Source organism: Marmota flaviventris, chromosome 9 (assembly GCF_047511675.1).
Source record: "Marmota flaviventris isolate mMarFla1 chromosome 9, mMarFla1.hap1, whole genome shotgun sequence".
NCBI classification, from domain to species: Eukaryota; Metazoa; Chordata; class Mammalia; order Rodentia; family Sciuridae; genus Marmota; species Marmota flaviventris.
The window spans coordinates 33,385,413-33,403,882 of NC_092506.1; the positions used below are offsets into that span (position 1 = coordinate 33,385,413).

Genomic DNA, 18,470 nt, shown 5'->3' on the forward strand with positions numbered 1-18,470 from the left:
AAGAATTCAAAAAACTCATTGACTGAAATAATGGGTGAAATAACAACTAAGAATAAAGACATTTATTTTACCCACATCAAATGTTAGTTTTGCACCTGCAAGCTTATGTCTCTTAACAATGAATACAGAATTTAAAATCTCTGATTCAGTGAAGGGACACTGAATTCCAATTTATCAATTTTGGAAGGTGACCATTAAGTGACTAAAACAAAGAAATGAACAGAATTTTCTTGGAGAAAGAAAACACATATAATTATTTGCTTTTATTTTTTTTATTAGCAGAATCATAAAATAATGTGGGCTTTGCATTAGTAAATACAATTTTATATGTTAGTCTAAATTGCAATTTTTATTTTTTCAAGGCCATATTACTTAGATTTAGTTTCAAATCAACAAATCAGCTGAAAAATAAGTTATCACATACTTTAGTCAATTCCTAAATGACATCAATGTAAATTCACATTATAATTCATGCCACTATTAGAAATTAGTTATTTCATTTAAGCTCCAAAACCTAGCAAAGCACTTGTACCGTAAAATACAAAGTAACATCTTTTTCCAATGAAAGTATTATGTAGTATAGCATTCTGCTTATAAATTTGAAGTCTGCAACCAGAATATCTGGGTTCACAACTTGACTTTTCACTAGTAGCTGTGTCTGGGATAACTCTGACCATCTACCAGACCTCTCTATGTCTCCATTCATATGGGAAAAATTGTATTCAGTTCAGTAGTTGTCATCAGGAATAAATGAGTTAAAAATGTAAAATTCAGAGAATGGTGCTTGCTACATAGTAAATATCCAATAAATGTTATACTATGCTTAATGATTACTTAGAAGTGTACATTTGTGTATTAACAGAATTAGGTAAAATTTAAACTATTTGTATTAACATCTTTTTCAACTCCAGGGTCACTTAATAATAATTATGACAAATGTTACCCACATTGAAAATTAATTTTTTCTGTAGAGATGGAATAAACATTTTAAAATTTATATTGCATTGTTTCTTATCGTTCAAAAGATGCAAATTTATAGTGAAATGTTCTTACATTAATGGGCATAGATATTAATGAAATTTAAAAAAGAACTTTTATTAACACAGCTAAAACATCTAAATAAGATTAAATTATAAAATAGACAAGCAAAAAATAAAAAGACAAATATTTTCTCATTTATTTTATTAAATATATATCTACTCCTGTAGTAGGCATTTCACAATTTAAAAAACTTTTTAAGTGGGGCTGGGGTTGTGGCTCAGTGGTAGAGCGCTTGCCTAGCTCACGTGAGGCACTGGGTTTGATCCTCAGCACCACATAAAAATGAAGTAAAAGAATTGTGTCCACCACCTATAGCTAAAAAATAGATATTAAAAAAACCCCAACTTTTTAAGTATTATGGAAATTACAATAACTTAAATTTTTGTAGTGATAAAATGGTTTTTCATTTTCAAAAGCTAAAAACATTTAAAAGATGCACAAAAAGTATACTGCAACTACTATATGTCATCTAAAGGTTGTTTACTCATATGCATATTTTTATTGAGATAAAATTCACATAACAAAATTCACTATTTTAAAGTGTTACATTCAGTGTTTTTTAGAATATTCACAATTTTGAAACTATCTTTCTCATCACTCTGAAAAGAAACCTCAAATCCATTAAAATAGACACTTTTACTTCCTATAGTTCCTGGCAAGCACTATTCTACTTCTTATCTAGATGGATTATCTATTTGGACATTACACATAAACGTATTATGAATAATGCTGCTATGAACACTCATGAAAAATATTTTTGTGTGAATATATCTTAATTCTCTTGGATATATACCTAGGAGTGAAAGTGCTGAGTCATAGGGTAACTCTTACATTTACCTTTTTGAATGCCAAAATGTTTTCTATAGTAGTTGTACCATTTGATATTCTGACCAAAAATCTATGGGGATTCCAATTTTTCTATTCCTTACTAACACTTATTTTCCTTTGTGAAAAAATGAGCTATTACAGCTTTCAGGAAGAAAGATGGTGGAGTTAACCTAGGCAGGGACTCATAGATTAAAATCAGTGAAAGAACAGCTGACCAAAGAGACATATGAACCCATAGAAGGCATTTCCTGAGGATAATTCCAAGCATCCAACAAAAAACCTTGTGCATACAAGATGTTGTAAACTCCACGAAGGGAGTGCACCCCTTAACAGGGAGTCCCCGGTTGCTAAGAGATAGACAAATTAGGAACTATTTCCTCTGATCCACTGGAAAGCTAGTAGGAAGGGGTCTTCCAGAACTGTATCAGATGTGTGCTGGTATGTTTACACTAAGGGAACCTTAGCAGTAAAGCTGAAAAGTGTAGGGCATCTTCTAAAGATCCAAAATTTTGATGAAATCCCAAACCAGGAAAACTCAATAAGAAATATCCCCATCTTAAATAGTATGGGATATCATAAGTCATTCTAATGCCAGTTTTAATCTTACAGATTATATTTTTTGTATTGAATCAATAGATCTTCCCTTATTTAATACTGCCATTCTTAACCTAATTGATTATATTTCTTCTAATGTTTTGAAGCATGAATTGGAATAATTCATTTTTCCTTTCCTAGCTAAGGCTTATACTTGTCCCTTTAGTCTCTCTTTTCCCTCTTGTATTACTTGCTTCTATCTCAGATTCCCCATTTTTTTCTTAGTTTGTACTATTAGGTTCTCTCCTCTATTTCCTCTCACTTTTTGGTCTGTCCATTTTTTCTCTTTTTGCTTTTCAACATCTATATAATTTAATAGTAATCTTACTATCATTCATAATTAATTTCAGAATCTATTCAAGAACACTACTCCAATTTTTATTTGGATTAGGGGAATTGTGGAGAATATTTTTAATAATATTTTTCCCCATAAGGTTTATTAGTACATAGCTTTGCTATAAAGTGACTGCTGTTAATAGAGTTTAGTATCTTCTCTCAAAGTGGTATTGGATACTGGGTATAGCAGGGTGAACATATTGGGTAGGAGTATCAACACTTAGATATTCACCCAGCCTGGGGCACTTAAGATAAAGAAGCTCTGGAAATAGTCCCTGACATAAAAGTTGAAGAAATAATCACTTCAGCAGATGGGTAGAAATACAAAGAATATGAAAAAGTAAGGGAACAAGTCACTTCAAATAGCCCACAACACTTCAACAACTAATCCCACTGAAACCACAGTGGAGGAAATTTTTTGACAAAAAATTTAGAAAGTCCATAAAGTGATCAATGTACTAAAAAAGGACCTAAGAAACAAACTAAGGGAGAAAATATAAGAAGTGAAAGAACATTTCAATAAAAGAGAAAAAGATTCTCAAAAAGAACAAAACAGAAACCCTATAAATGAAACATTCAATAAATCAAATTAAAAAATTAATTTGAAAACATTTTCAATAGATTACACCACATGAACAGATTTTCAGGCCTCAAAGGACAAGGTATATAATCTTGAAAATGAAGTTAGCAATAAAGAAAAGATTACAAAAGAACATGAGCAGAATATCCAAAAAAATCTGGGATAACATAAAGAGATCAAACCTGAGAATCATTGGCTTAAAGGAAGGCACTGAAATATAAACTAAAAGAATGCATAAACTTTTCAGTGAAATAAGAAAAATTGGGGAATGAGATAGAAATCCAAATACAAGACATATTAATAATCCTAAATAGAAAAGATCTGAAAAGATCCTCTCCAAAATGCATAACAGTTAAAATGACTAATATACAGAACATGTATAGAATTTTAAGAACTGCAGGAGAAAAATAGCAAGTAATATTTAGAGATAAGCCAATTAGATTTCTTCTGATCTTTTAGCCTGGACTATAAAATCCAGGATGGCTGGGAGTAATACTTCCAAGTCCTGAAGATAACATTTGCCAGGAAAGATTGCTATGTCCAGAAAAGCTATCTTTCAAAATTGAGGATAAAATAAAATCTTTCAAGATGGCATAAACTAAAAGAATTCATGACTATTAAGCAACGATATAGAAAGAAATATTACACACAGAAGAAATAAAAACCAAACATTAAAGCCAGCAAATGGTTGAATCTCTACAGAGATAACAATCAAATCTGAATTAAACATTAAAAATAAATAAAATTGGCACTGAATGTCAATGGTCTCAACTCATCATCTAAAAGACACAGACTGGCAAAGTGGATTACAAAACAAGACGCAGATATATATATATTTTAAAGACTCACCCTATAGGTAAAGACATCCATGGGCTGAAGTTGAAAGGATGGACAAAGGTATACCATGCAAATGGAGACCAAGAGCAAGTAGGAGTAGCTACTCTTATATTTGACAAAATTAATCAAAAAAGGAAGTGATCAAAGAAGGTCACTTAATACTGGCTAAGAGAACTGAATATTCAACAACAAAATATAATGATTGTAAATATTTATGCTCCAAATGTCAATGCACTACTTAAACAAACTATATTATGTATAAAGTCTCAGACCTTAATTTCCATATACCTATCTCACTGGTAGATAAGTCATTCAGATATAAACTAAAAATAGACTCTTCAGACCTCAAAAATATTAATCAAAGGGACCCAACAGACATCTATTAACTATTCCATACATCAATAACTGAATTCACTTTCTTCTCAGCTCCGAATGGAAGCTTCTGTAAAACAGACCATATTTTAGTATACACAGCATGTCTTACTAAACAACAACAACAGCAATAGATAGTTCCTTGTACTTTATCATATCATAATAAAATGAAATCAGAAATAAAAAATACAAAACACAAACCATTTTAACATATGCGTATTAAATAATACACTTTTTTTTTTTTGCAGTTTTGGGGATTGAACCCAAGACCTTGTGAATGCAAGGCAAGCACTCTACCAACTGAGCTATATCCCCAGCCCTGAATAATCCACATTTGAAAGAAGAATCAGTGATAGAAATTGGGGAGAAATAAGAAATTCTTAGAAACAAATGAGAACAGAGATACAAATATATCAAAATCTCTGGAATAATATGAAGGCAGTACTAAGGGGAAATTTTAAACATTGGATGTCTACCTTAAAACAAACATAGAGATCCCAACTAATGTTATATCTCAACATCCTAGAAAAGCAATTAATTAACTGCTAATTCCAGAACCAGTAGCAGACAGAAAATAATTAAGATCAGAGCCAAAATTAATAAAATTGAGAAAAAACAATTGAAAGAATAGTAATTAAATAATAATTTTCCCCATAAGGTTATAGCAGTGGGAACACATTGGGCAGGAGTATCAGTACTTAGATATTCATCCAGCCTGGGCACTTAAGAGAAAGAAGCTCTGGAAATAGTCCCTGGCATAAAAGTTGAAGAGATAATCATTCCAGCAGATGGGTAGAAATACAAAGAATATGAAAAAGTAAGGGAACAAGTCATATACACATATAGATAGAAATATAAACATATAGAAAGAAAGAAATATACACATATATATCAGATCTTCCCTTATTTAACAAAGAGTTGGTTCTTTGAAAACATAAACAAGATTGATAAACCCTTAGCCAAAGTAACCAAAAGAAAAAGAAGACTCAAACCAACAAAATTAGAGATGAAAAAGAAGGATTTTTAATATTTCTGAAAACCAGATGTCTGTTAGAAACTATTCCAAAAACTTGTATTCTAACTAACTGGAAAATCTAGAAGAAATTCACAAATTTCAAGATTTATATGACCTGCCCAAATTGAACCAAGAGGATATGTAAAACCTAACCACACCAATATCAAGCAGTGAGATTGTCTTCCAACAAAGAAAGCCCTGAACCAGCTGGATTCTCAACTGAGTTCTACCAGATTTTAAAAGCAGAAATCATGTCAATTTTCCTTGAATTATTCCATGAAATAGAAATGGAGGAAACTCTCCCAAATTCATTTTATAAAGCCAGTATCACCCTGATATCTAAACCAGATAAAGACATGAAGGAAATAAAATAATAAACCAACATCTCTGATAAACATACACAAAAATCCTTAATAAAATGTTACCAATCCACATTTTCAAAAACACATCAAGAAGACCATACATTATGACCAAATTGGTTATATCCCAGGAATGCAAGGTTGGTTGGTTCAACATACCCAATCAATACCAAATCAATAAATGTAATTTCCAACATATATGGAATTAAGACAAAAATCTTGTGGTCATTTCAATAGATGCACAAAAAGCCTTTGACAAAACCCAGCACCCATTCTTGCTAAAAACACTGAAGAAATTAGAGACAGAAGGAATAAGCCTCAATATCATTAAGGCTATATATGACAAACACAAAGCCCAATTATACTGATTAGAGAAAAACTGAAAGCATTTCTTCTAAAATTAAGAACATAAGGCAAGAATGTGCACTCTCACCACTCCTATGCAATGTATTTCTTGAAACTCTAGACATAGCAATGAGTCAAGAGAAGGGAACTGAGGGGACACAAATAGGAAAAGAAGCCAAATTACCTGTTTGCTGGTGACATGATTCTATATATACAAGATCCAAAAAACTCCACCAGAAAACTGCTTAGAGATGAAAAATAGCAAGATACAAGATCAGAATGCAAAAATCAATAGCTTTCTTATACTCTAATAATGAATCTTTTGAGAAGGAAAAAAGAGAAACAATTTCATTCACAACTGCCTTAAAAACAAAAACAAAGAAAAGAAGAGAAAACCAAGGAGGTTAGAAAACCCCTACAGTAAAAATTACAGAACACTGAAAATGAATACAAACAAGACCTCAAAAGATGGAAAGACCTCCTATGTTCCTGGACAAATATAATGTATATTGACAAAATGGCTAAAAGTGATATACAGATTCAATGTGATCTCCATCAAAATACCAATGACAGGCTTTATGAAATTAAAAAACAATAGTGATAAAATTCATATGGAAGAATAAAAGACCCAAAATAACCAAAGGAAGAAACCATGCTGGAGGCATCACAATATCTGATCTCAATTATACTGCAGAGTAATAGTAACAAAAATAGCATTTTACTGACATCAAAATAGACATTAAGGCCAATGGAATAAAATAAAAGACACAGAGAAATTCACGAAAATACAATCGTCTGATCATTGACACAGGTGCCAAACATATACATTGGACAAAAGAGCTGTTTTAAGATATAGTGTGGGAAAACTGGAGATCCATTTGCAGCAAAATGAAACTAGTGCCCTATCTCACTCTACACAAAAATCAACTCAAAGTAGATCACAGACCTAGGAAGTTGAATATAAACACTTCAACTGCTAGATGAAAACACAGTGTCAACATTCCAACATATTGAGGCAGGCACACAGACTTCCTTAACAAGACTCTCAAAGATCAAGAAATAAAACCAAGAATCAGTAAATGGGATTGCATCAATTTAAAAACAGTCTGTATGGCAAAGGAAACAACTAAGAATGTAAAGAAAAGTGAAAAGAGTGTGAAGAGTGTGAGAGAATGGGAGAAAATCTTTGCTAGCTACTCTTCTGACAGGAGGTCAATACCCAGAATTCATAAAGAACTCAGAAAACTTAATATGAAATAACAAATAACCCTATCAATAAATGGGCAAATGAATTAAGTAGATGTTTCTCAAAAGAAGAAATACAATGACCAATAAATATATGAAAAAATAAATATTCTCTTAGCAATCAGGGAAGTGCAATCAAAACTATACCACAAGAAGATGGTAAAGATGTAGGAAAACGGGCATACAAAAGAATTGTTGGTGGGACTGCAAATTAATATAACCATTTTGGAAAAGCAATATGTAGATTCCTCAAAAAACTAGAAATGGACCCACCATATGGGCCAGATATCCCATTCCTTGGTATTTATAAAAAAAAAAACCCTAATATTAGGAAACTATGGTGATACATAAATACATACATACAAATGTTTAGGGCAGTGCAACAACAGCCAAGTTACAGAACCAGTGTAGGTGTCCTTCAATAGATGAACCGATGAAGAACATGTTATATACATACAATGGAGTTTTACTCAGCCATAAAAAAGAATTATGACATTTGCTAGTTAATAGATGGAACTGGAGAACATTATGCTAAATGAAATAAACCAGATTCAGCAAGTCAAGGGTCAAATGTTTTCTCTTCTAAGCAGAAGCTGGAGAGAAATAATGATTTTTTTTAAAAAAGTGCATCTTAAAATAGAAGTGAGACTAGTCAAGTAAAGAAAGGCAATGAGAGGGAAGGAAAAGACATGGGAAAGAGAACTATGAAAACAAATTGGCCAAATTATGCTATTCTATGTATGACAATATCACAATGAATTTCACATTTATGTACAACTATAATGCATCATATTTTTAATATATTTACTTTATTTATTTTTAAATGGTGCTGAGGATCAAACTCAGTCTCTCACATGTGCAAGGCAAGTGCTCTACCACTGAGCTATAATCCCAGCCCTACCATATATATATTTTTTTCTAACAAAAGGAAATGAACGGAACAAAGGGGGTCAAGGGGAGGGAGGAGGGAAATGAAGGAGTAATATTGGGCACTGAAATGGAGCAAATCATATTATATGCATTTATAAATATGTCAAAATGAACCCACAATTATGTAAATTATGTAAGCTACAATGCACTGAGAGGAACATAAATTAAAAAAATAACTATCTAGTCTGTATGAAATGGTATGTCAAAGTGGCTTAAATTTGCATTTCCCAAATGACAATGATGGTGAAGACCTTTTCATGTGCTGGTTTGTCCATTTGTATGCCTTCTTTGGAAATATGTCTATAATATCTTTTTGCTATTATTTTAATTCAGTTGTTTATCTTTTTGTTATTGAGAGACTTTTGTGATTGTGAGACTTCTCTATCTTAAATACTAGAGTCAACAAATATATGAATTGCAAGTATTTTCTTCCATTCTATAGGTTAATTTTTCACTTTCTTGGCAGCATTCTTTGATGCACAAAAGTTTTTGATTTTGATGAAGACCAATTTATCTTTCTTTTGTTGACTGTGCTATTGACATCATTTATAAACAATTGTTGCTTAATCCATGGTCATGAAGAGTTATACGTGTTTTCTTTATTCTTTTATTTTGTTCTTTGATATTCAAATTCAATTGTTATATGTGATATGAGGTAAGAGTTCTGATATTTTTTAATAAGATCAAAGTATCAATTATATTGAAATTATTATTTATTGAGTATCTACTATGTGCTAAGTTTTGGTCTTGGTTTTGGACATACGGCAGTGAACAAATTTAGAACCAATATCAAGAGTATATACATATAATGCTTACCCTGCTGCAGGATCTTTTCTAAGAGCTTTAGATATGTTAGATATTATTACTATTACCTTTTTACATAATGGGGAACTTCCACATAAATAAAGAGGATGAATTACTTGTTCAAAAGCAACAAATTTAATAAAAGATGGAGCTTAGAATTTGAATCTGGACAGTCTGATTTCAGAGCGTGCATTTTCAACCATAGACTATATACTTCCTCTATTAGTAGCTTTCCCTATATTTTAGAGTGTAAAACAATAAATAAATGAACAACTTTATAATGAATAGCATGATAATAAATAAAAGGTAAGAAGGCAGAAGCTCTCTTTTAAGAAATGTGGTCGGGGTGGCCTCTCTGATAAAGTCAAAACTGATGCAGATGACATAATTTTGGGTACAATTTTACATACAATTAACTGCAATTGAATATAACATACTACCACAGATAGTATCTAAACAGATATGATATCATGTTTATTTAATTAGCAATCTTTCAGGACCATACTGATGGTATTCCCCAGATCATGAGAGTAGAAAGAGCACAAATATGATTATAGATTCAGTAATATTTCATGGAAATATGAAGGATCTTGAGGATCTCTAATTTAATCTTGCTTCATTTTTCACATGTATATAATTTTATTTCTGAAATAAGGAAGTAAACATATTTTATAATATTATAAAAATAGATTTAAAGATTAAATATAAATTAATGCCTAGCTTGCAGAATCTATTTCCATGTGGAATTGTCTAAAAATTGTTTTTTCTCAATTGCCCTTTTCTGCATTTAATAAAAGATCCTTGATATCAATTAAAACATTTTATGATTGGAAGTTTGGCTAATCTTAGTTATAACAACCTATCAGCATTATATACATAACCACAGGTCTATTATGCTGTTTAGTATAGTAAGCTCTAGGTACATGTGGCTATTTACATTTTAATAATTAAAACTAAATAAAATGAAAAATTCAGTGCCTGTCACACAAATCACATTCCAATAGGTTTATGTGGCTAATAGTGACTCTCTATTGGACTGCACTGGTAGAGAACATTTCCAATATCACAGAACCTTCTACTGGTCAGAGCTGGTTTAGAAAATGAAAAACACATCCTTTTTTTTTCACTAAACACTTTAAATTGTTTACTATCTGTGGTCTATAATTGTCAGTGACACACCTTACACTGACATCAACCAGAATTTTGAAGCAATGTTGCAACTTACTTAAAATTAAAATCATAAGAAAAATATTCTACTTTTCAATAGTCAAAAAAGTTATGTTTTCCTTCATATCCCATCCTATGCACAATTAATCAAGTAATAGATAATAAACTTCCTTACTGTTTGAATATTGTTATTTGTGTATTTTACTCTGTAGTTTTGGTATTTTCCCTCATCCTTTCAATTATTTAATACATAGTTTGTATAATATGTATTTTTATGTGCTGATTCAAATTATTTAAGAAAACAAGCTATAAATGCTTTAAACAACAATTTCCTAGTTATCTTTATGACTTAGATGTATAAAAATTCAATACAAATTTTATCTAATAAATGTCAAATACACAAAAATATTCTGACAATTTTATTTTCACTCTATCTTCTTGTATTCAGAAATAGTACCCAATGTGGGCAAGGAGGCAAATGGCTATAGCTCTAGTTACTTTGAAGGCTGAGGTGGGTGGATTGCTTGAACCTAGGATTTCACGACCAAACTGGGTAACAGAGAAAACCCCATCTCAAATAAATAAGTTAATGAATTAAAATAAAAAACAAGTACTCAATTATCCTTGTAGAAATTAATATTTATTGAATAAATGTTTAACCTAAAAATGTATAAGATATAGAAACATGACCAATTAACCTACCATCTGAGAAAAATCAGTGTAAACATATTTGAGTATTTCCCTCCAGGTTTTCATAGTGTGTGTGTGTGTGTGTGTGTGTGTGTGTGTGTGTCTATATGTATACATATTATAAAATACCTATTATCCATTATGCTAATTATATGTTACTAGAATTTATGTTTTAACTTATAGTGATCATTTTCACATTTAATCATTCCTCAAAAAGAAGATTTTCAATGGCTGTAAAATGTAACATTATTTGTTTAATCAAAATTCAATTTATCATGTCTCTATTGTTGAACCTTAAGGGTGTTTGTAATCTCAAAAATGCTATAAGCATAGTTGATCATAACATAAATGCTCTTTTCATCTCACATTATTATTTCTGATATATAAAACTTACAGAAAAAGCTAGAAATAAATAACATAATAAACACTCCAGTTTCTACAACTTGACTATAACATCGTAATAAGTGACATACTTAAAAAACAAAATGGCAATTTCAGCAAACAAGAAGCAACATTTGTGTGAAAACAGAGGATTCTTTCAAAGATATGTGAAGAGAACCTTAAGAATCACAAGTCTTATTTTCCCCTAGAGTCAGGATGCTCCTCACTCTGTGCAAGAGAAAAGGAGAGGTCAAATCAGATACACCTTGGAAGTAGGAGTTCTGCCGGGCAGAGATGAGATAAGATATTGAAGACAGGTAATTCTTTGAAAGCCTTCATGCAGCAGAGTGAGACAGAGTTGCTTCCCTCTGCTAGACTACCAGAAGGTCAGAAGCCATTCTTTTTTTAAATTTTTTTTTTTAGTTGAACATGGACACAATATCTTTATTTATTTATTTATTTTATGTGGTGCTGAGGATTGAACCCAGTGCCTCAAGTGTGCAAGGCAAGCACTCTACCACTGAGCCACAACCCCAGGCCTAGAAGCCATTCTTAAACAGAGCAAGAAGACTGTATATTAGGAGACTGGAAGATTCCTCCCAGGGGAAACGAACACAATTAAAAGACAAAACTGTTAGCTCAATAGATAATCTTAATCTTATAATAAACCAGGTAGTCCACACACTCTGTGCTCCAAAATACAGCACTTCCAATTACTTTTCCAGTCCACCACTCTTGAATATGAATGGATGGGAATAATCAGATATTTAAGAAAAACATCTAATTCAGAATTCAAGGATCAAGACAAGCAGGAAACAGAAATAATGCCAGGAACAAAAACTTCAAAAAGAATAATAAAAAGGTTATAAGATGGTATAAAATAATAAAAGAATAATAATTCAGTAAAAGGAAATAATAGAAGAAATAATAAGGTTTATAGAAATTACAAATGTAATAGCAGAGTTGACCAAAAAAAATTGATCTGAAGTGCTGGAAGATCAACTTGGCCAACTCTCTTCAAATCAAAGAACAAAAGAAATGATAACAGCAATAAGAAAAAAAAAGTCACAGTAGATAATAAGTTTTAAAATGCTTTCCAAGTGCCAGGCACTATTCTACGAATGCTACACAATATTTAATTCTCAAAACGATTCTATGAAAAAAGCACTAGTATTTACAGATGAAGAAATTGGACCACAACTTGTCCAAATTCACAAAGTAAACAGCAGCATCAGAAATCAAATTTGGAAAGTTTCATTCATTTTCTTAACTATGTTATATACATTCTTAAAGTCATAAAACATGAGAGAGAAAAGAAAATATATTTAGAGGATTTGCAAGGATTTCTGGAAAAAGAAAGAAAATATAGCAAAGGAAAATATCAAATAAGTAATCCAAAAGATATTCTCAGAACTAAAAAAATAAAAAGATTTTAGATTTAGAAATCAGGAGGCAGAAGAAAAAAGCTCTCAAGTTCAAGGCCAGCTTCAGTAACTGTGACACCCTAACCAACTTAGTGAGACCCTGTTTAAAAATAAAAAATAAAAAAAGGGCTGAAGGTATGGCTCAGTGGTTAAATGCCCCTGAATTCAATCCCTAGTACATAAAACAACAACAACAACAATAACAAACACCAAAAAACCCTCACAAGTACTAAAAGCGTGACTGGAAATAGACTGCCAACAGGGAACATATTTCTGACAGTTCAGAACAAGAAGGATTAGAGAAAATCTCAACAGGGTACTGGGAGGGAACAGATCAGAAATATAAATGGTATCAAGCTTTATAACATCAATTTAAACAGAAAGTTACATCTAGTCTACAATTCTATATTTAGCCAAACTAATGTTAAATTTCAGGGCAGAATCATGAATTATCTGGCACCTTGATCTTGAACTTTCCAGTCTCCAGAACTGTGAGGACACATTTCTGTTGGCTAAGCCATCTAATTTATCATATTTTGTTATGGTTGTCTAAGCCAAGATAAATTTTAATATCAAGAAGTGAGGTGCTACTGTAACAAAACCCTAAACATGTGGAAGCAGCTTTGGATCTCGTGGATAGGCAGAGAAGCTGGAAGAGTTTTGAGGTGCATGCTAGAAATATAACATCAAGGACAATTCTGGTGAGGTCTCAGACAAACATGTACAAAAGATGATGCTTTGTTATAAAGTGACCAAGAACTTGTGTTCTGGTGTTTTGAAGACAGCAGAACTTCCAAATGATGAAACTGAATATGTAACTGAGATTTTAAAGCAAAGAATTGAAGGAATAGCTTGGTTCCTCTTGATTGCTTATAGTCAAATGTGATAGGAGAGAGGTAACTGAAAAAGAAACTATTAAACAAAAAAGAACCAAATTCGAAAATCAGGAAATATCTTAGCTTATCCATATTGACAGTGATGTAAAGAGAACACAAATGGTGTAGCTGAACAACCATTGAAAGAGAAAGCCTGGGTGTAACCTGAGGATTTAATCAGTCATCTCAGCAGAACAGAGATGGGGTGAAAGAATGAGGCAAGGCTCTTACTCAAACTAAAAATTTTTTCTCAGCAAAAGAAACAATAAGAGAGGTAAATAGGGAGCCTACATCCTGGGAACAAATCTTTACTCCTCACACTTCAGATAGAGCCCTAATATCTAGAGTATACAAAGAACTCAAAAAATTAGACAATAAGATAACAAATAACCCAATCAACAAATGGGCCAAGGACCTGAACAGACACTTCTCAGAGGAGGACATACAATCAATCAACAAGTACATGAAAAAATGCTCACCATCTCTAGCAGTCAGAGAAATGCAAATCAAAACCACCCTAAGATACCATCTCACTCCAGTAAGATTGGCAGCCATTATGAAGTCAAACAACAACAAGTGCTGGCGAGGATGTGGGGAAAAGGGTACACTTGTACATTGCTGGTGGGACTGCAAATTGGTGCAGCCAATTTGGAAAGCAGTATGGAGATTTCTTGGAAAGCTGGGAATGGAACCACCATTTGACCCAGCTATTCCCCTTCTCGGTCTATTCCCTAAAGACCTAAAAAGAGCATGCTACAGGGACACTGCTACATCGATGTTCATAGCAGCACAATTCACAATAGCAAGACTGTGGAACCAACCTAGATGCCCTTCAATAGACGAATGGATAAAAAAAATGTGGCATTTATACACAATGGAGTATTGCTCTGCATTAAAAAATGACAAAATCATAGAATTTACAGGGAAATGGATGGCATTAGAGCAGATTATGCTAAGTGAAGCTAGCCAATCCCTAAAAAACAAATGCCAAATGTCTTCTTTGATATAAGGAGAGTAACTAAGAACAGAGTAGGGATGAAGAGCATGAGAAGAAGATTAACATTAAACTGGGATGAGAGGTGGGAGGGAAAGGGAGAGAGAAGGGAAATTGCATGGAAATGGAAGGCGACCCTCAGGGTTATACAAAATTTCATACAAGAGGAAGTGAGGGGAAAGGGGAAAATAATACAAGGGGGAGAAATGAATGACAGTAGAGGGGGTAGAGAGAGAAGAGGGGAGGGGAGGGGAGGGGAGGGGGGATAGTAGAGGATAGGAAAGGCAGCAGAATACAACAGACACTAGTATGGCAATATGTAAATCAATGGATGTGTAACTGATGTGATTCTGCAATTTGTATACGGGGTAAAAATGGGAGTTCATAACCCACTTGAATCAAAGTGTGAAATATGATATATCAAGAACTATGTAATGTTTTGAACAACCAACAATAAAAAAAAAAAAAGAATGAGGCAAGGCTGTTGGACTTATTGGATTTTATAAGTTGGTATCATAGATTTACTGGCTACAAATGTGTGTTATTCTTCAAAAAAGAAAAAGGGGAATGACCCCAATTGTGATTTAAAGATCATCAGCGGTGCCACTCTACCACAGGCCTGGAGAGTACAGGTACAAGAGGAAGGCTGTTTCCACTTTGATTTCAAAGGATGGAACCACGCCCAACAATGCTGCACACACAGGCTTTTGCAGAGATCCAAGTGAGTAGCACCCTCTAAGCTGAACAGGTGAGTCTATGCCACCCACATGTGAGGGCAATACTACCAAGGATTAATACTGAGCCTTACATCTAATGGAATTTGCCTTGTAAAGCTTTGCACTTCCTTGGGACCCATCACACCTTCTTTCATCCTCATTTCTCTTTTAGAATCAGAATGTCCATCCTGCATTTGTCAACCATTATGTTTTAGAAGCACTTGTCTGGTTTCACAAATTCATAGCTAGAAATTTTGCTTCAAGAAGAATCATACCTCAAGTTTCAATCACAACTGATTTTGGTGACATTTAGATGAAACTTTAGATTTCAGAGTTGATGCAGGAATAAATTAAAACTTTGGGGGCTACTGAGATGAAATAAATGTACAGTCATCCCTCTGTATTTGCTGGTGATTGGTTCTAGAACCCCACATGGGTAACAAAATATGTGGATGTTCAAGTCCTATTTCAGTCAGTTTTTTTTTTCTTCTGTGACCAAAAGACCTTGGAAGAACAATTTTAGAAGAGGAAATTTTATTTGGTACTAACAGTTTGAGATATCATAGTTCATAAGATGACCAACTCCATTCCTCAAGGCTCAATCTGAGTCAAAACATCACAGAGGAAGAGTGTGCTGAAGCAAAGTAGCTTATGGCAACCAGGCAAGCAGAGAGACTCCACTCACCAAATACAAACTATGTACCCCAAAGGCACATACTCCAATGATCCACCTTCTCCAGCCATACCTTACCTGCCTTCAGTTACTACCCAGCTAATCCCTATGACTAGGTTAAGGCATTCATAACCTAGTAATTTTACCTTTAAACTTTCATGCATTGTCTCACACATGAGCTTTTGGGGGTCACCTAATATTGAAAATTCATCACAATAGGGATTACAAAACTCATATATTTGTTATTTTTATCCCTTGTATGTTTCTACCCAGGGAGTTCTACATTTAAAAATTAAACAGTAATAGAGTTTAGTACACAAACCAGTTTATATTCAGTACTTTCAAAATTTTCATTAGGGACTGAGGATGTAGCTCAAAGTCCCTTATGTAAAATAGCATATTAGTTACATTTAACCCCCACACATCCTCCAGTATACTCTAAATGATCTTTAGATTACTTATGATACATAATACAATGCAAATGATGTGTAAGTATTTGTTATACTGTGTTGCTTATGGAATAATGACAAGAAATACATGTTTAGGCATCAATATATATTTGATGGACAAATAAATGATGGCTAATAAATCTATTACTAGTCATTCTCCAAATTCTAGTCCTAGATCTTGAACTGCCTGCTAGATATTTTACCTGAATATTTGATTACATATCAAGATATACAAATTAGGTTATCATCTCTCATTATTCTTTTCTCTCCTTTACTGAACTCTGTTTTCTCTTTACTTTCTCTACAACTATTTTCTTAGTCATCCATGATTAATTTTCTCTCCTGGTTCCTGCCAGAATGCATCCAGAGTGCCTTCAGTTAATCCCTTAAGTAGAGTACCAAGAGGATATGACTACACTTTTATTCTTATTTCATACTACTCTCTTACAAAGTAGGCAATACATGGTTACTCAGGAAATCTTGAGCTCTTTCACCTTTAAATCTTTACTATTAATATTCTCTTTCCTTTAAGTGGTACTGTACATTTGGGTATTCATAAAAATTCACTTGATGGATAAGAGGAGGAAAATTCATCACAATAGGGATTACAAAACTCAAATATTTGTTATTTTTATCCCTTGTATGTTTCTACCCAGGGAGGTCTACATTTAAAAATTAAACAGTAATAGAGTGCAGTACACAAACCAGTTTACATTCAGTACTTTCAAAATTTTCATTAGGGACTGAGGATGTAGCTCAAAGCACTTGCCTAGCATGCACAATGTCTTAGATTTATTCCCCATCAATGCAGAAAAAAATTATTAGAATAACACTAAAATGAAACAAATTCATAATAATACAGAGAAAATATACCATCAACAGATCATAAATTAATGAACTTGAAGATAACAATAGAAACTGTTGAAAACAAAAGACAGAGGGACAAAAGAAAAACAATTCCTGCATTTTTTTCATATAATTGTCAAGCTGGATTAAAAAAATATATATGGAAATGCAAAAAGCTTATAGCCAAAACAACTTCAAAAATGAAGAACGTTGGAGGACTTAAAATCTCTGATCTTAAGACATTGTAAAAGTAGAAAAATCAAGTCCATGTAGTATAGACAAAAGGGGGAATGGAACAGACAACTGAGAAAGAAGCAATATATTTAATTAAATGATTTTCTACATAGGTTATAAAGCAATTCAACAGGAAAAGGACAATCTTTTTTTTTTTTTTAACTTTGCATAATAACAAAAGAGAAAAATGTTAGTATTTTCAGAGAATCCTAGGGTCAGCAAACTATAGCCTGTGGGTTAAATCCAACTAGCCAACTAAGTAAACAGAGTTTTATTGGAAAACAGCTTGGCCTATTTGTTTAGAAATTGTCTATGACTGACTAACATCAGTAACATCAAGTGGTTCCAACAGAGACCACATGACCTGCAAAGTGAAAAATGTCTACTATATAGCCCTTTAAAGACAAAGTTTGCTAACATCTGGATTATTCAAATAATTCTTAAATTGTACAAAAACATAACATAAACTAGAAAATAAAAACCTGAGGTTTTGGACTTCATAAAAATAAAAAAAAAAAACACTTTAATGAAAACAGAGGCAAGTCAGAGACTGGGAGAAAATATTTGCCAAAATATTTATAGGTAATAGAGGATATATATCCAGAATACATAACAAACCTTATAAATCAATGATAAAATATCCTTAAAATGAATAAAAGAGGTTAACTAGCACTGCATCAAAAAGATATATGAATAGCTAATAAACAAAAAGATGCTCAATATCATTAGTGATTA

The 18,470-nt window shown here is 32.5% G+C and overlaps 1 protein-coding gene across 1 annotated transcript in view; it reads right to left on the minus strand.

Annotated features, from left to right (window-relative positions):
* The window catches only part of Elp4 (elongator acetyltransferase complex subunit 4), a 270,465-nt gene that overhangs the window by 203,324 nt on the left and 48,671 nt on the right, over positions 1-18,470 (minus strand). The gene's annotated exons all lie outside the window — the stretch shown is intronic.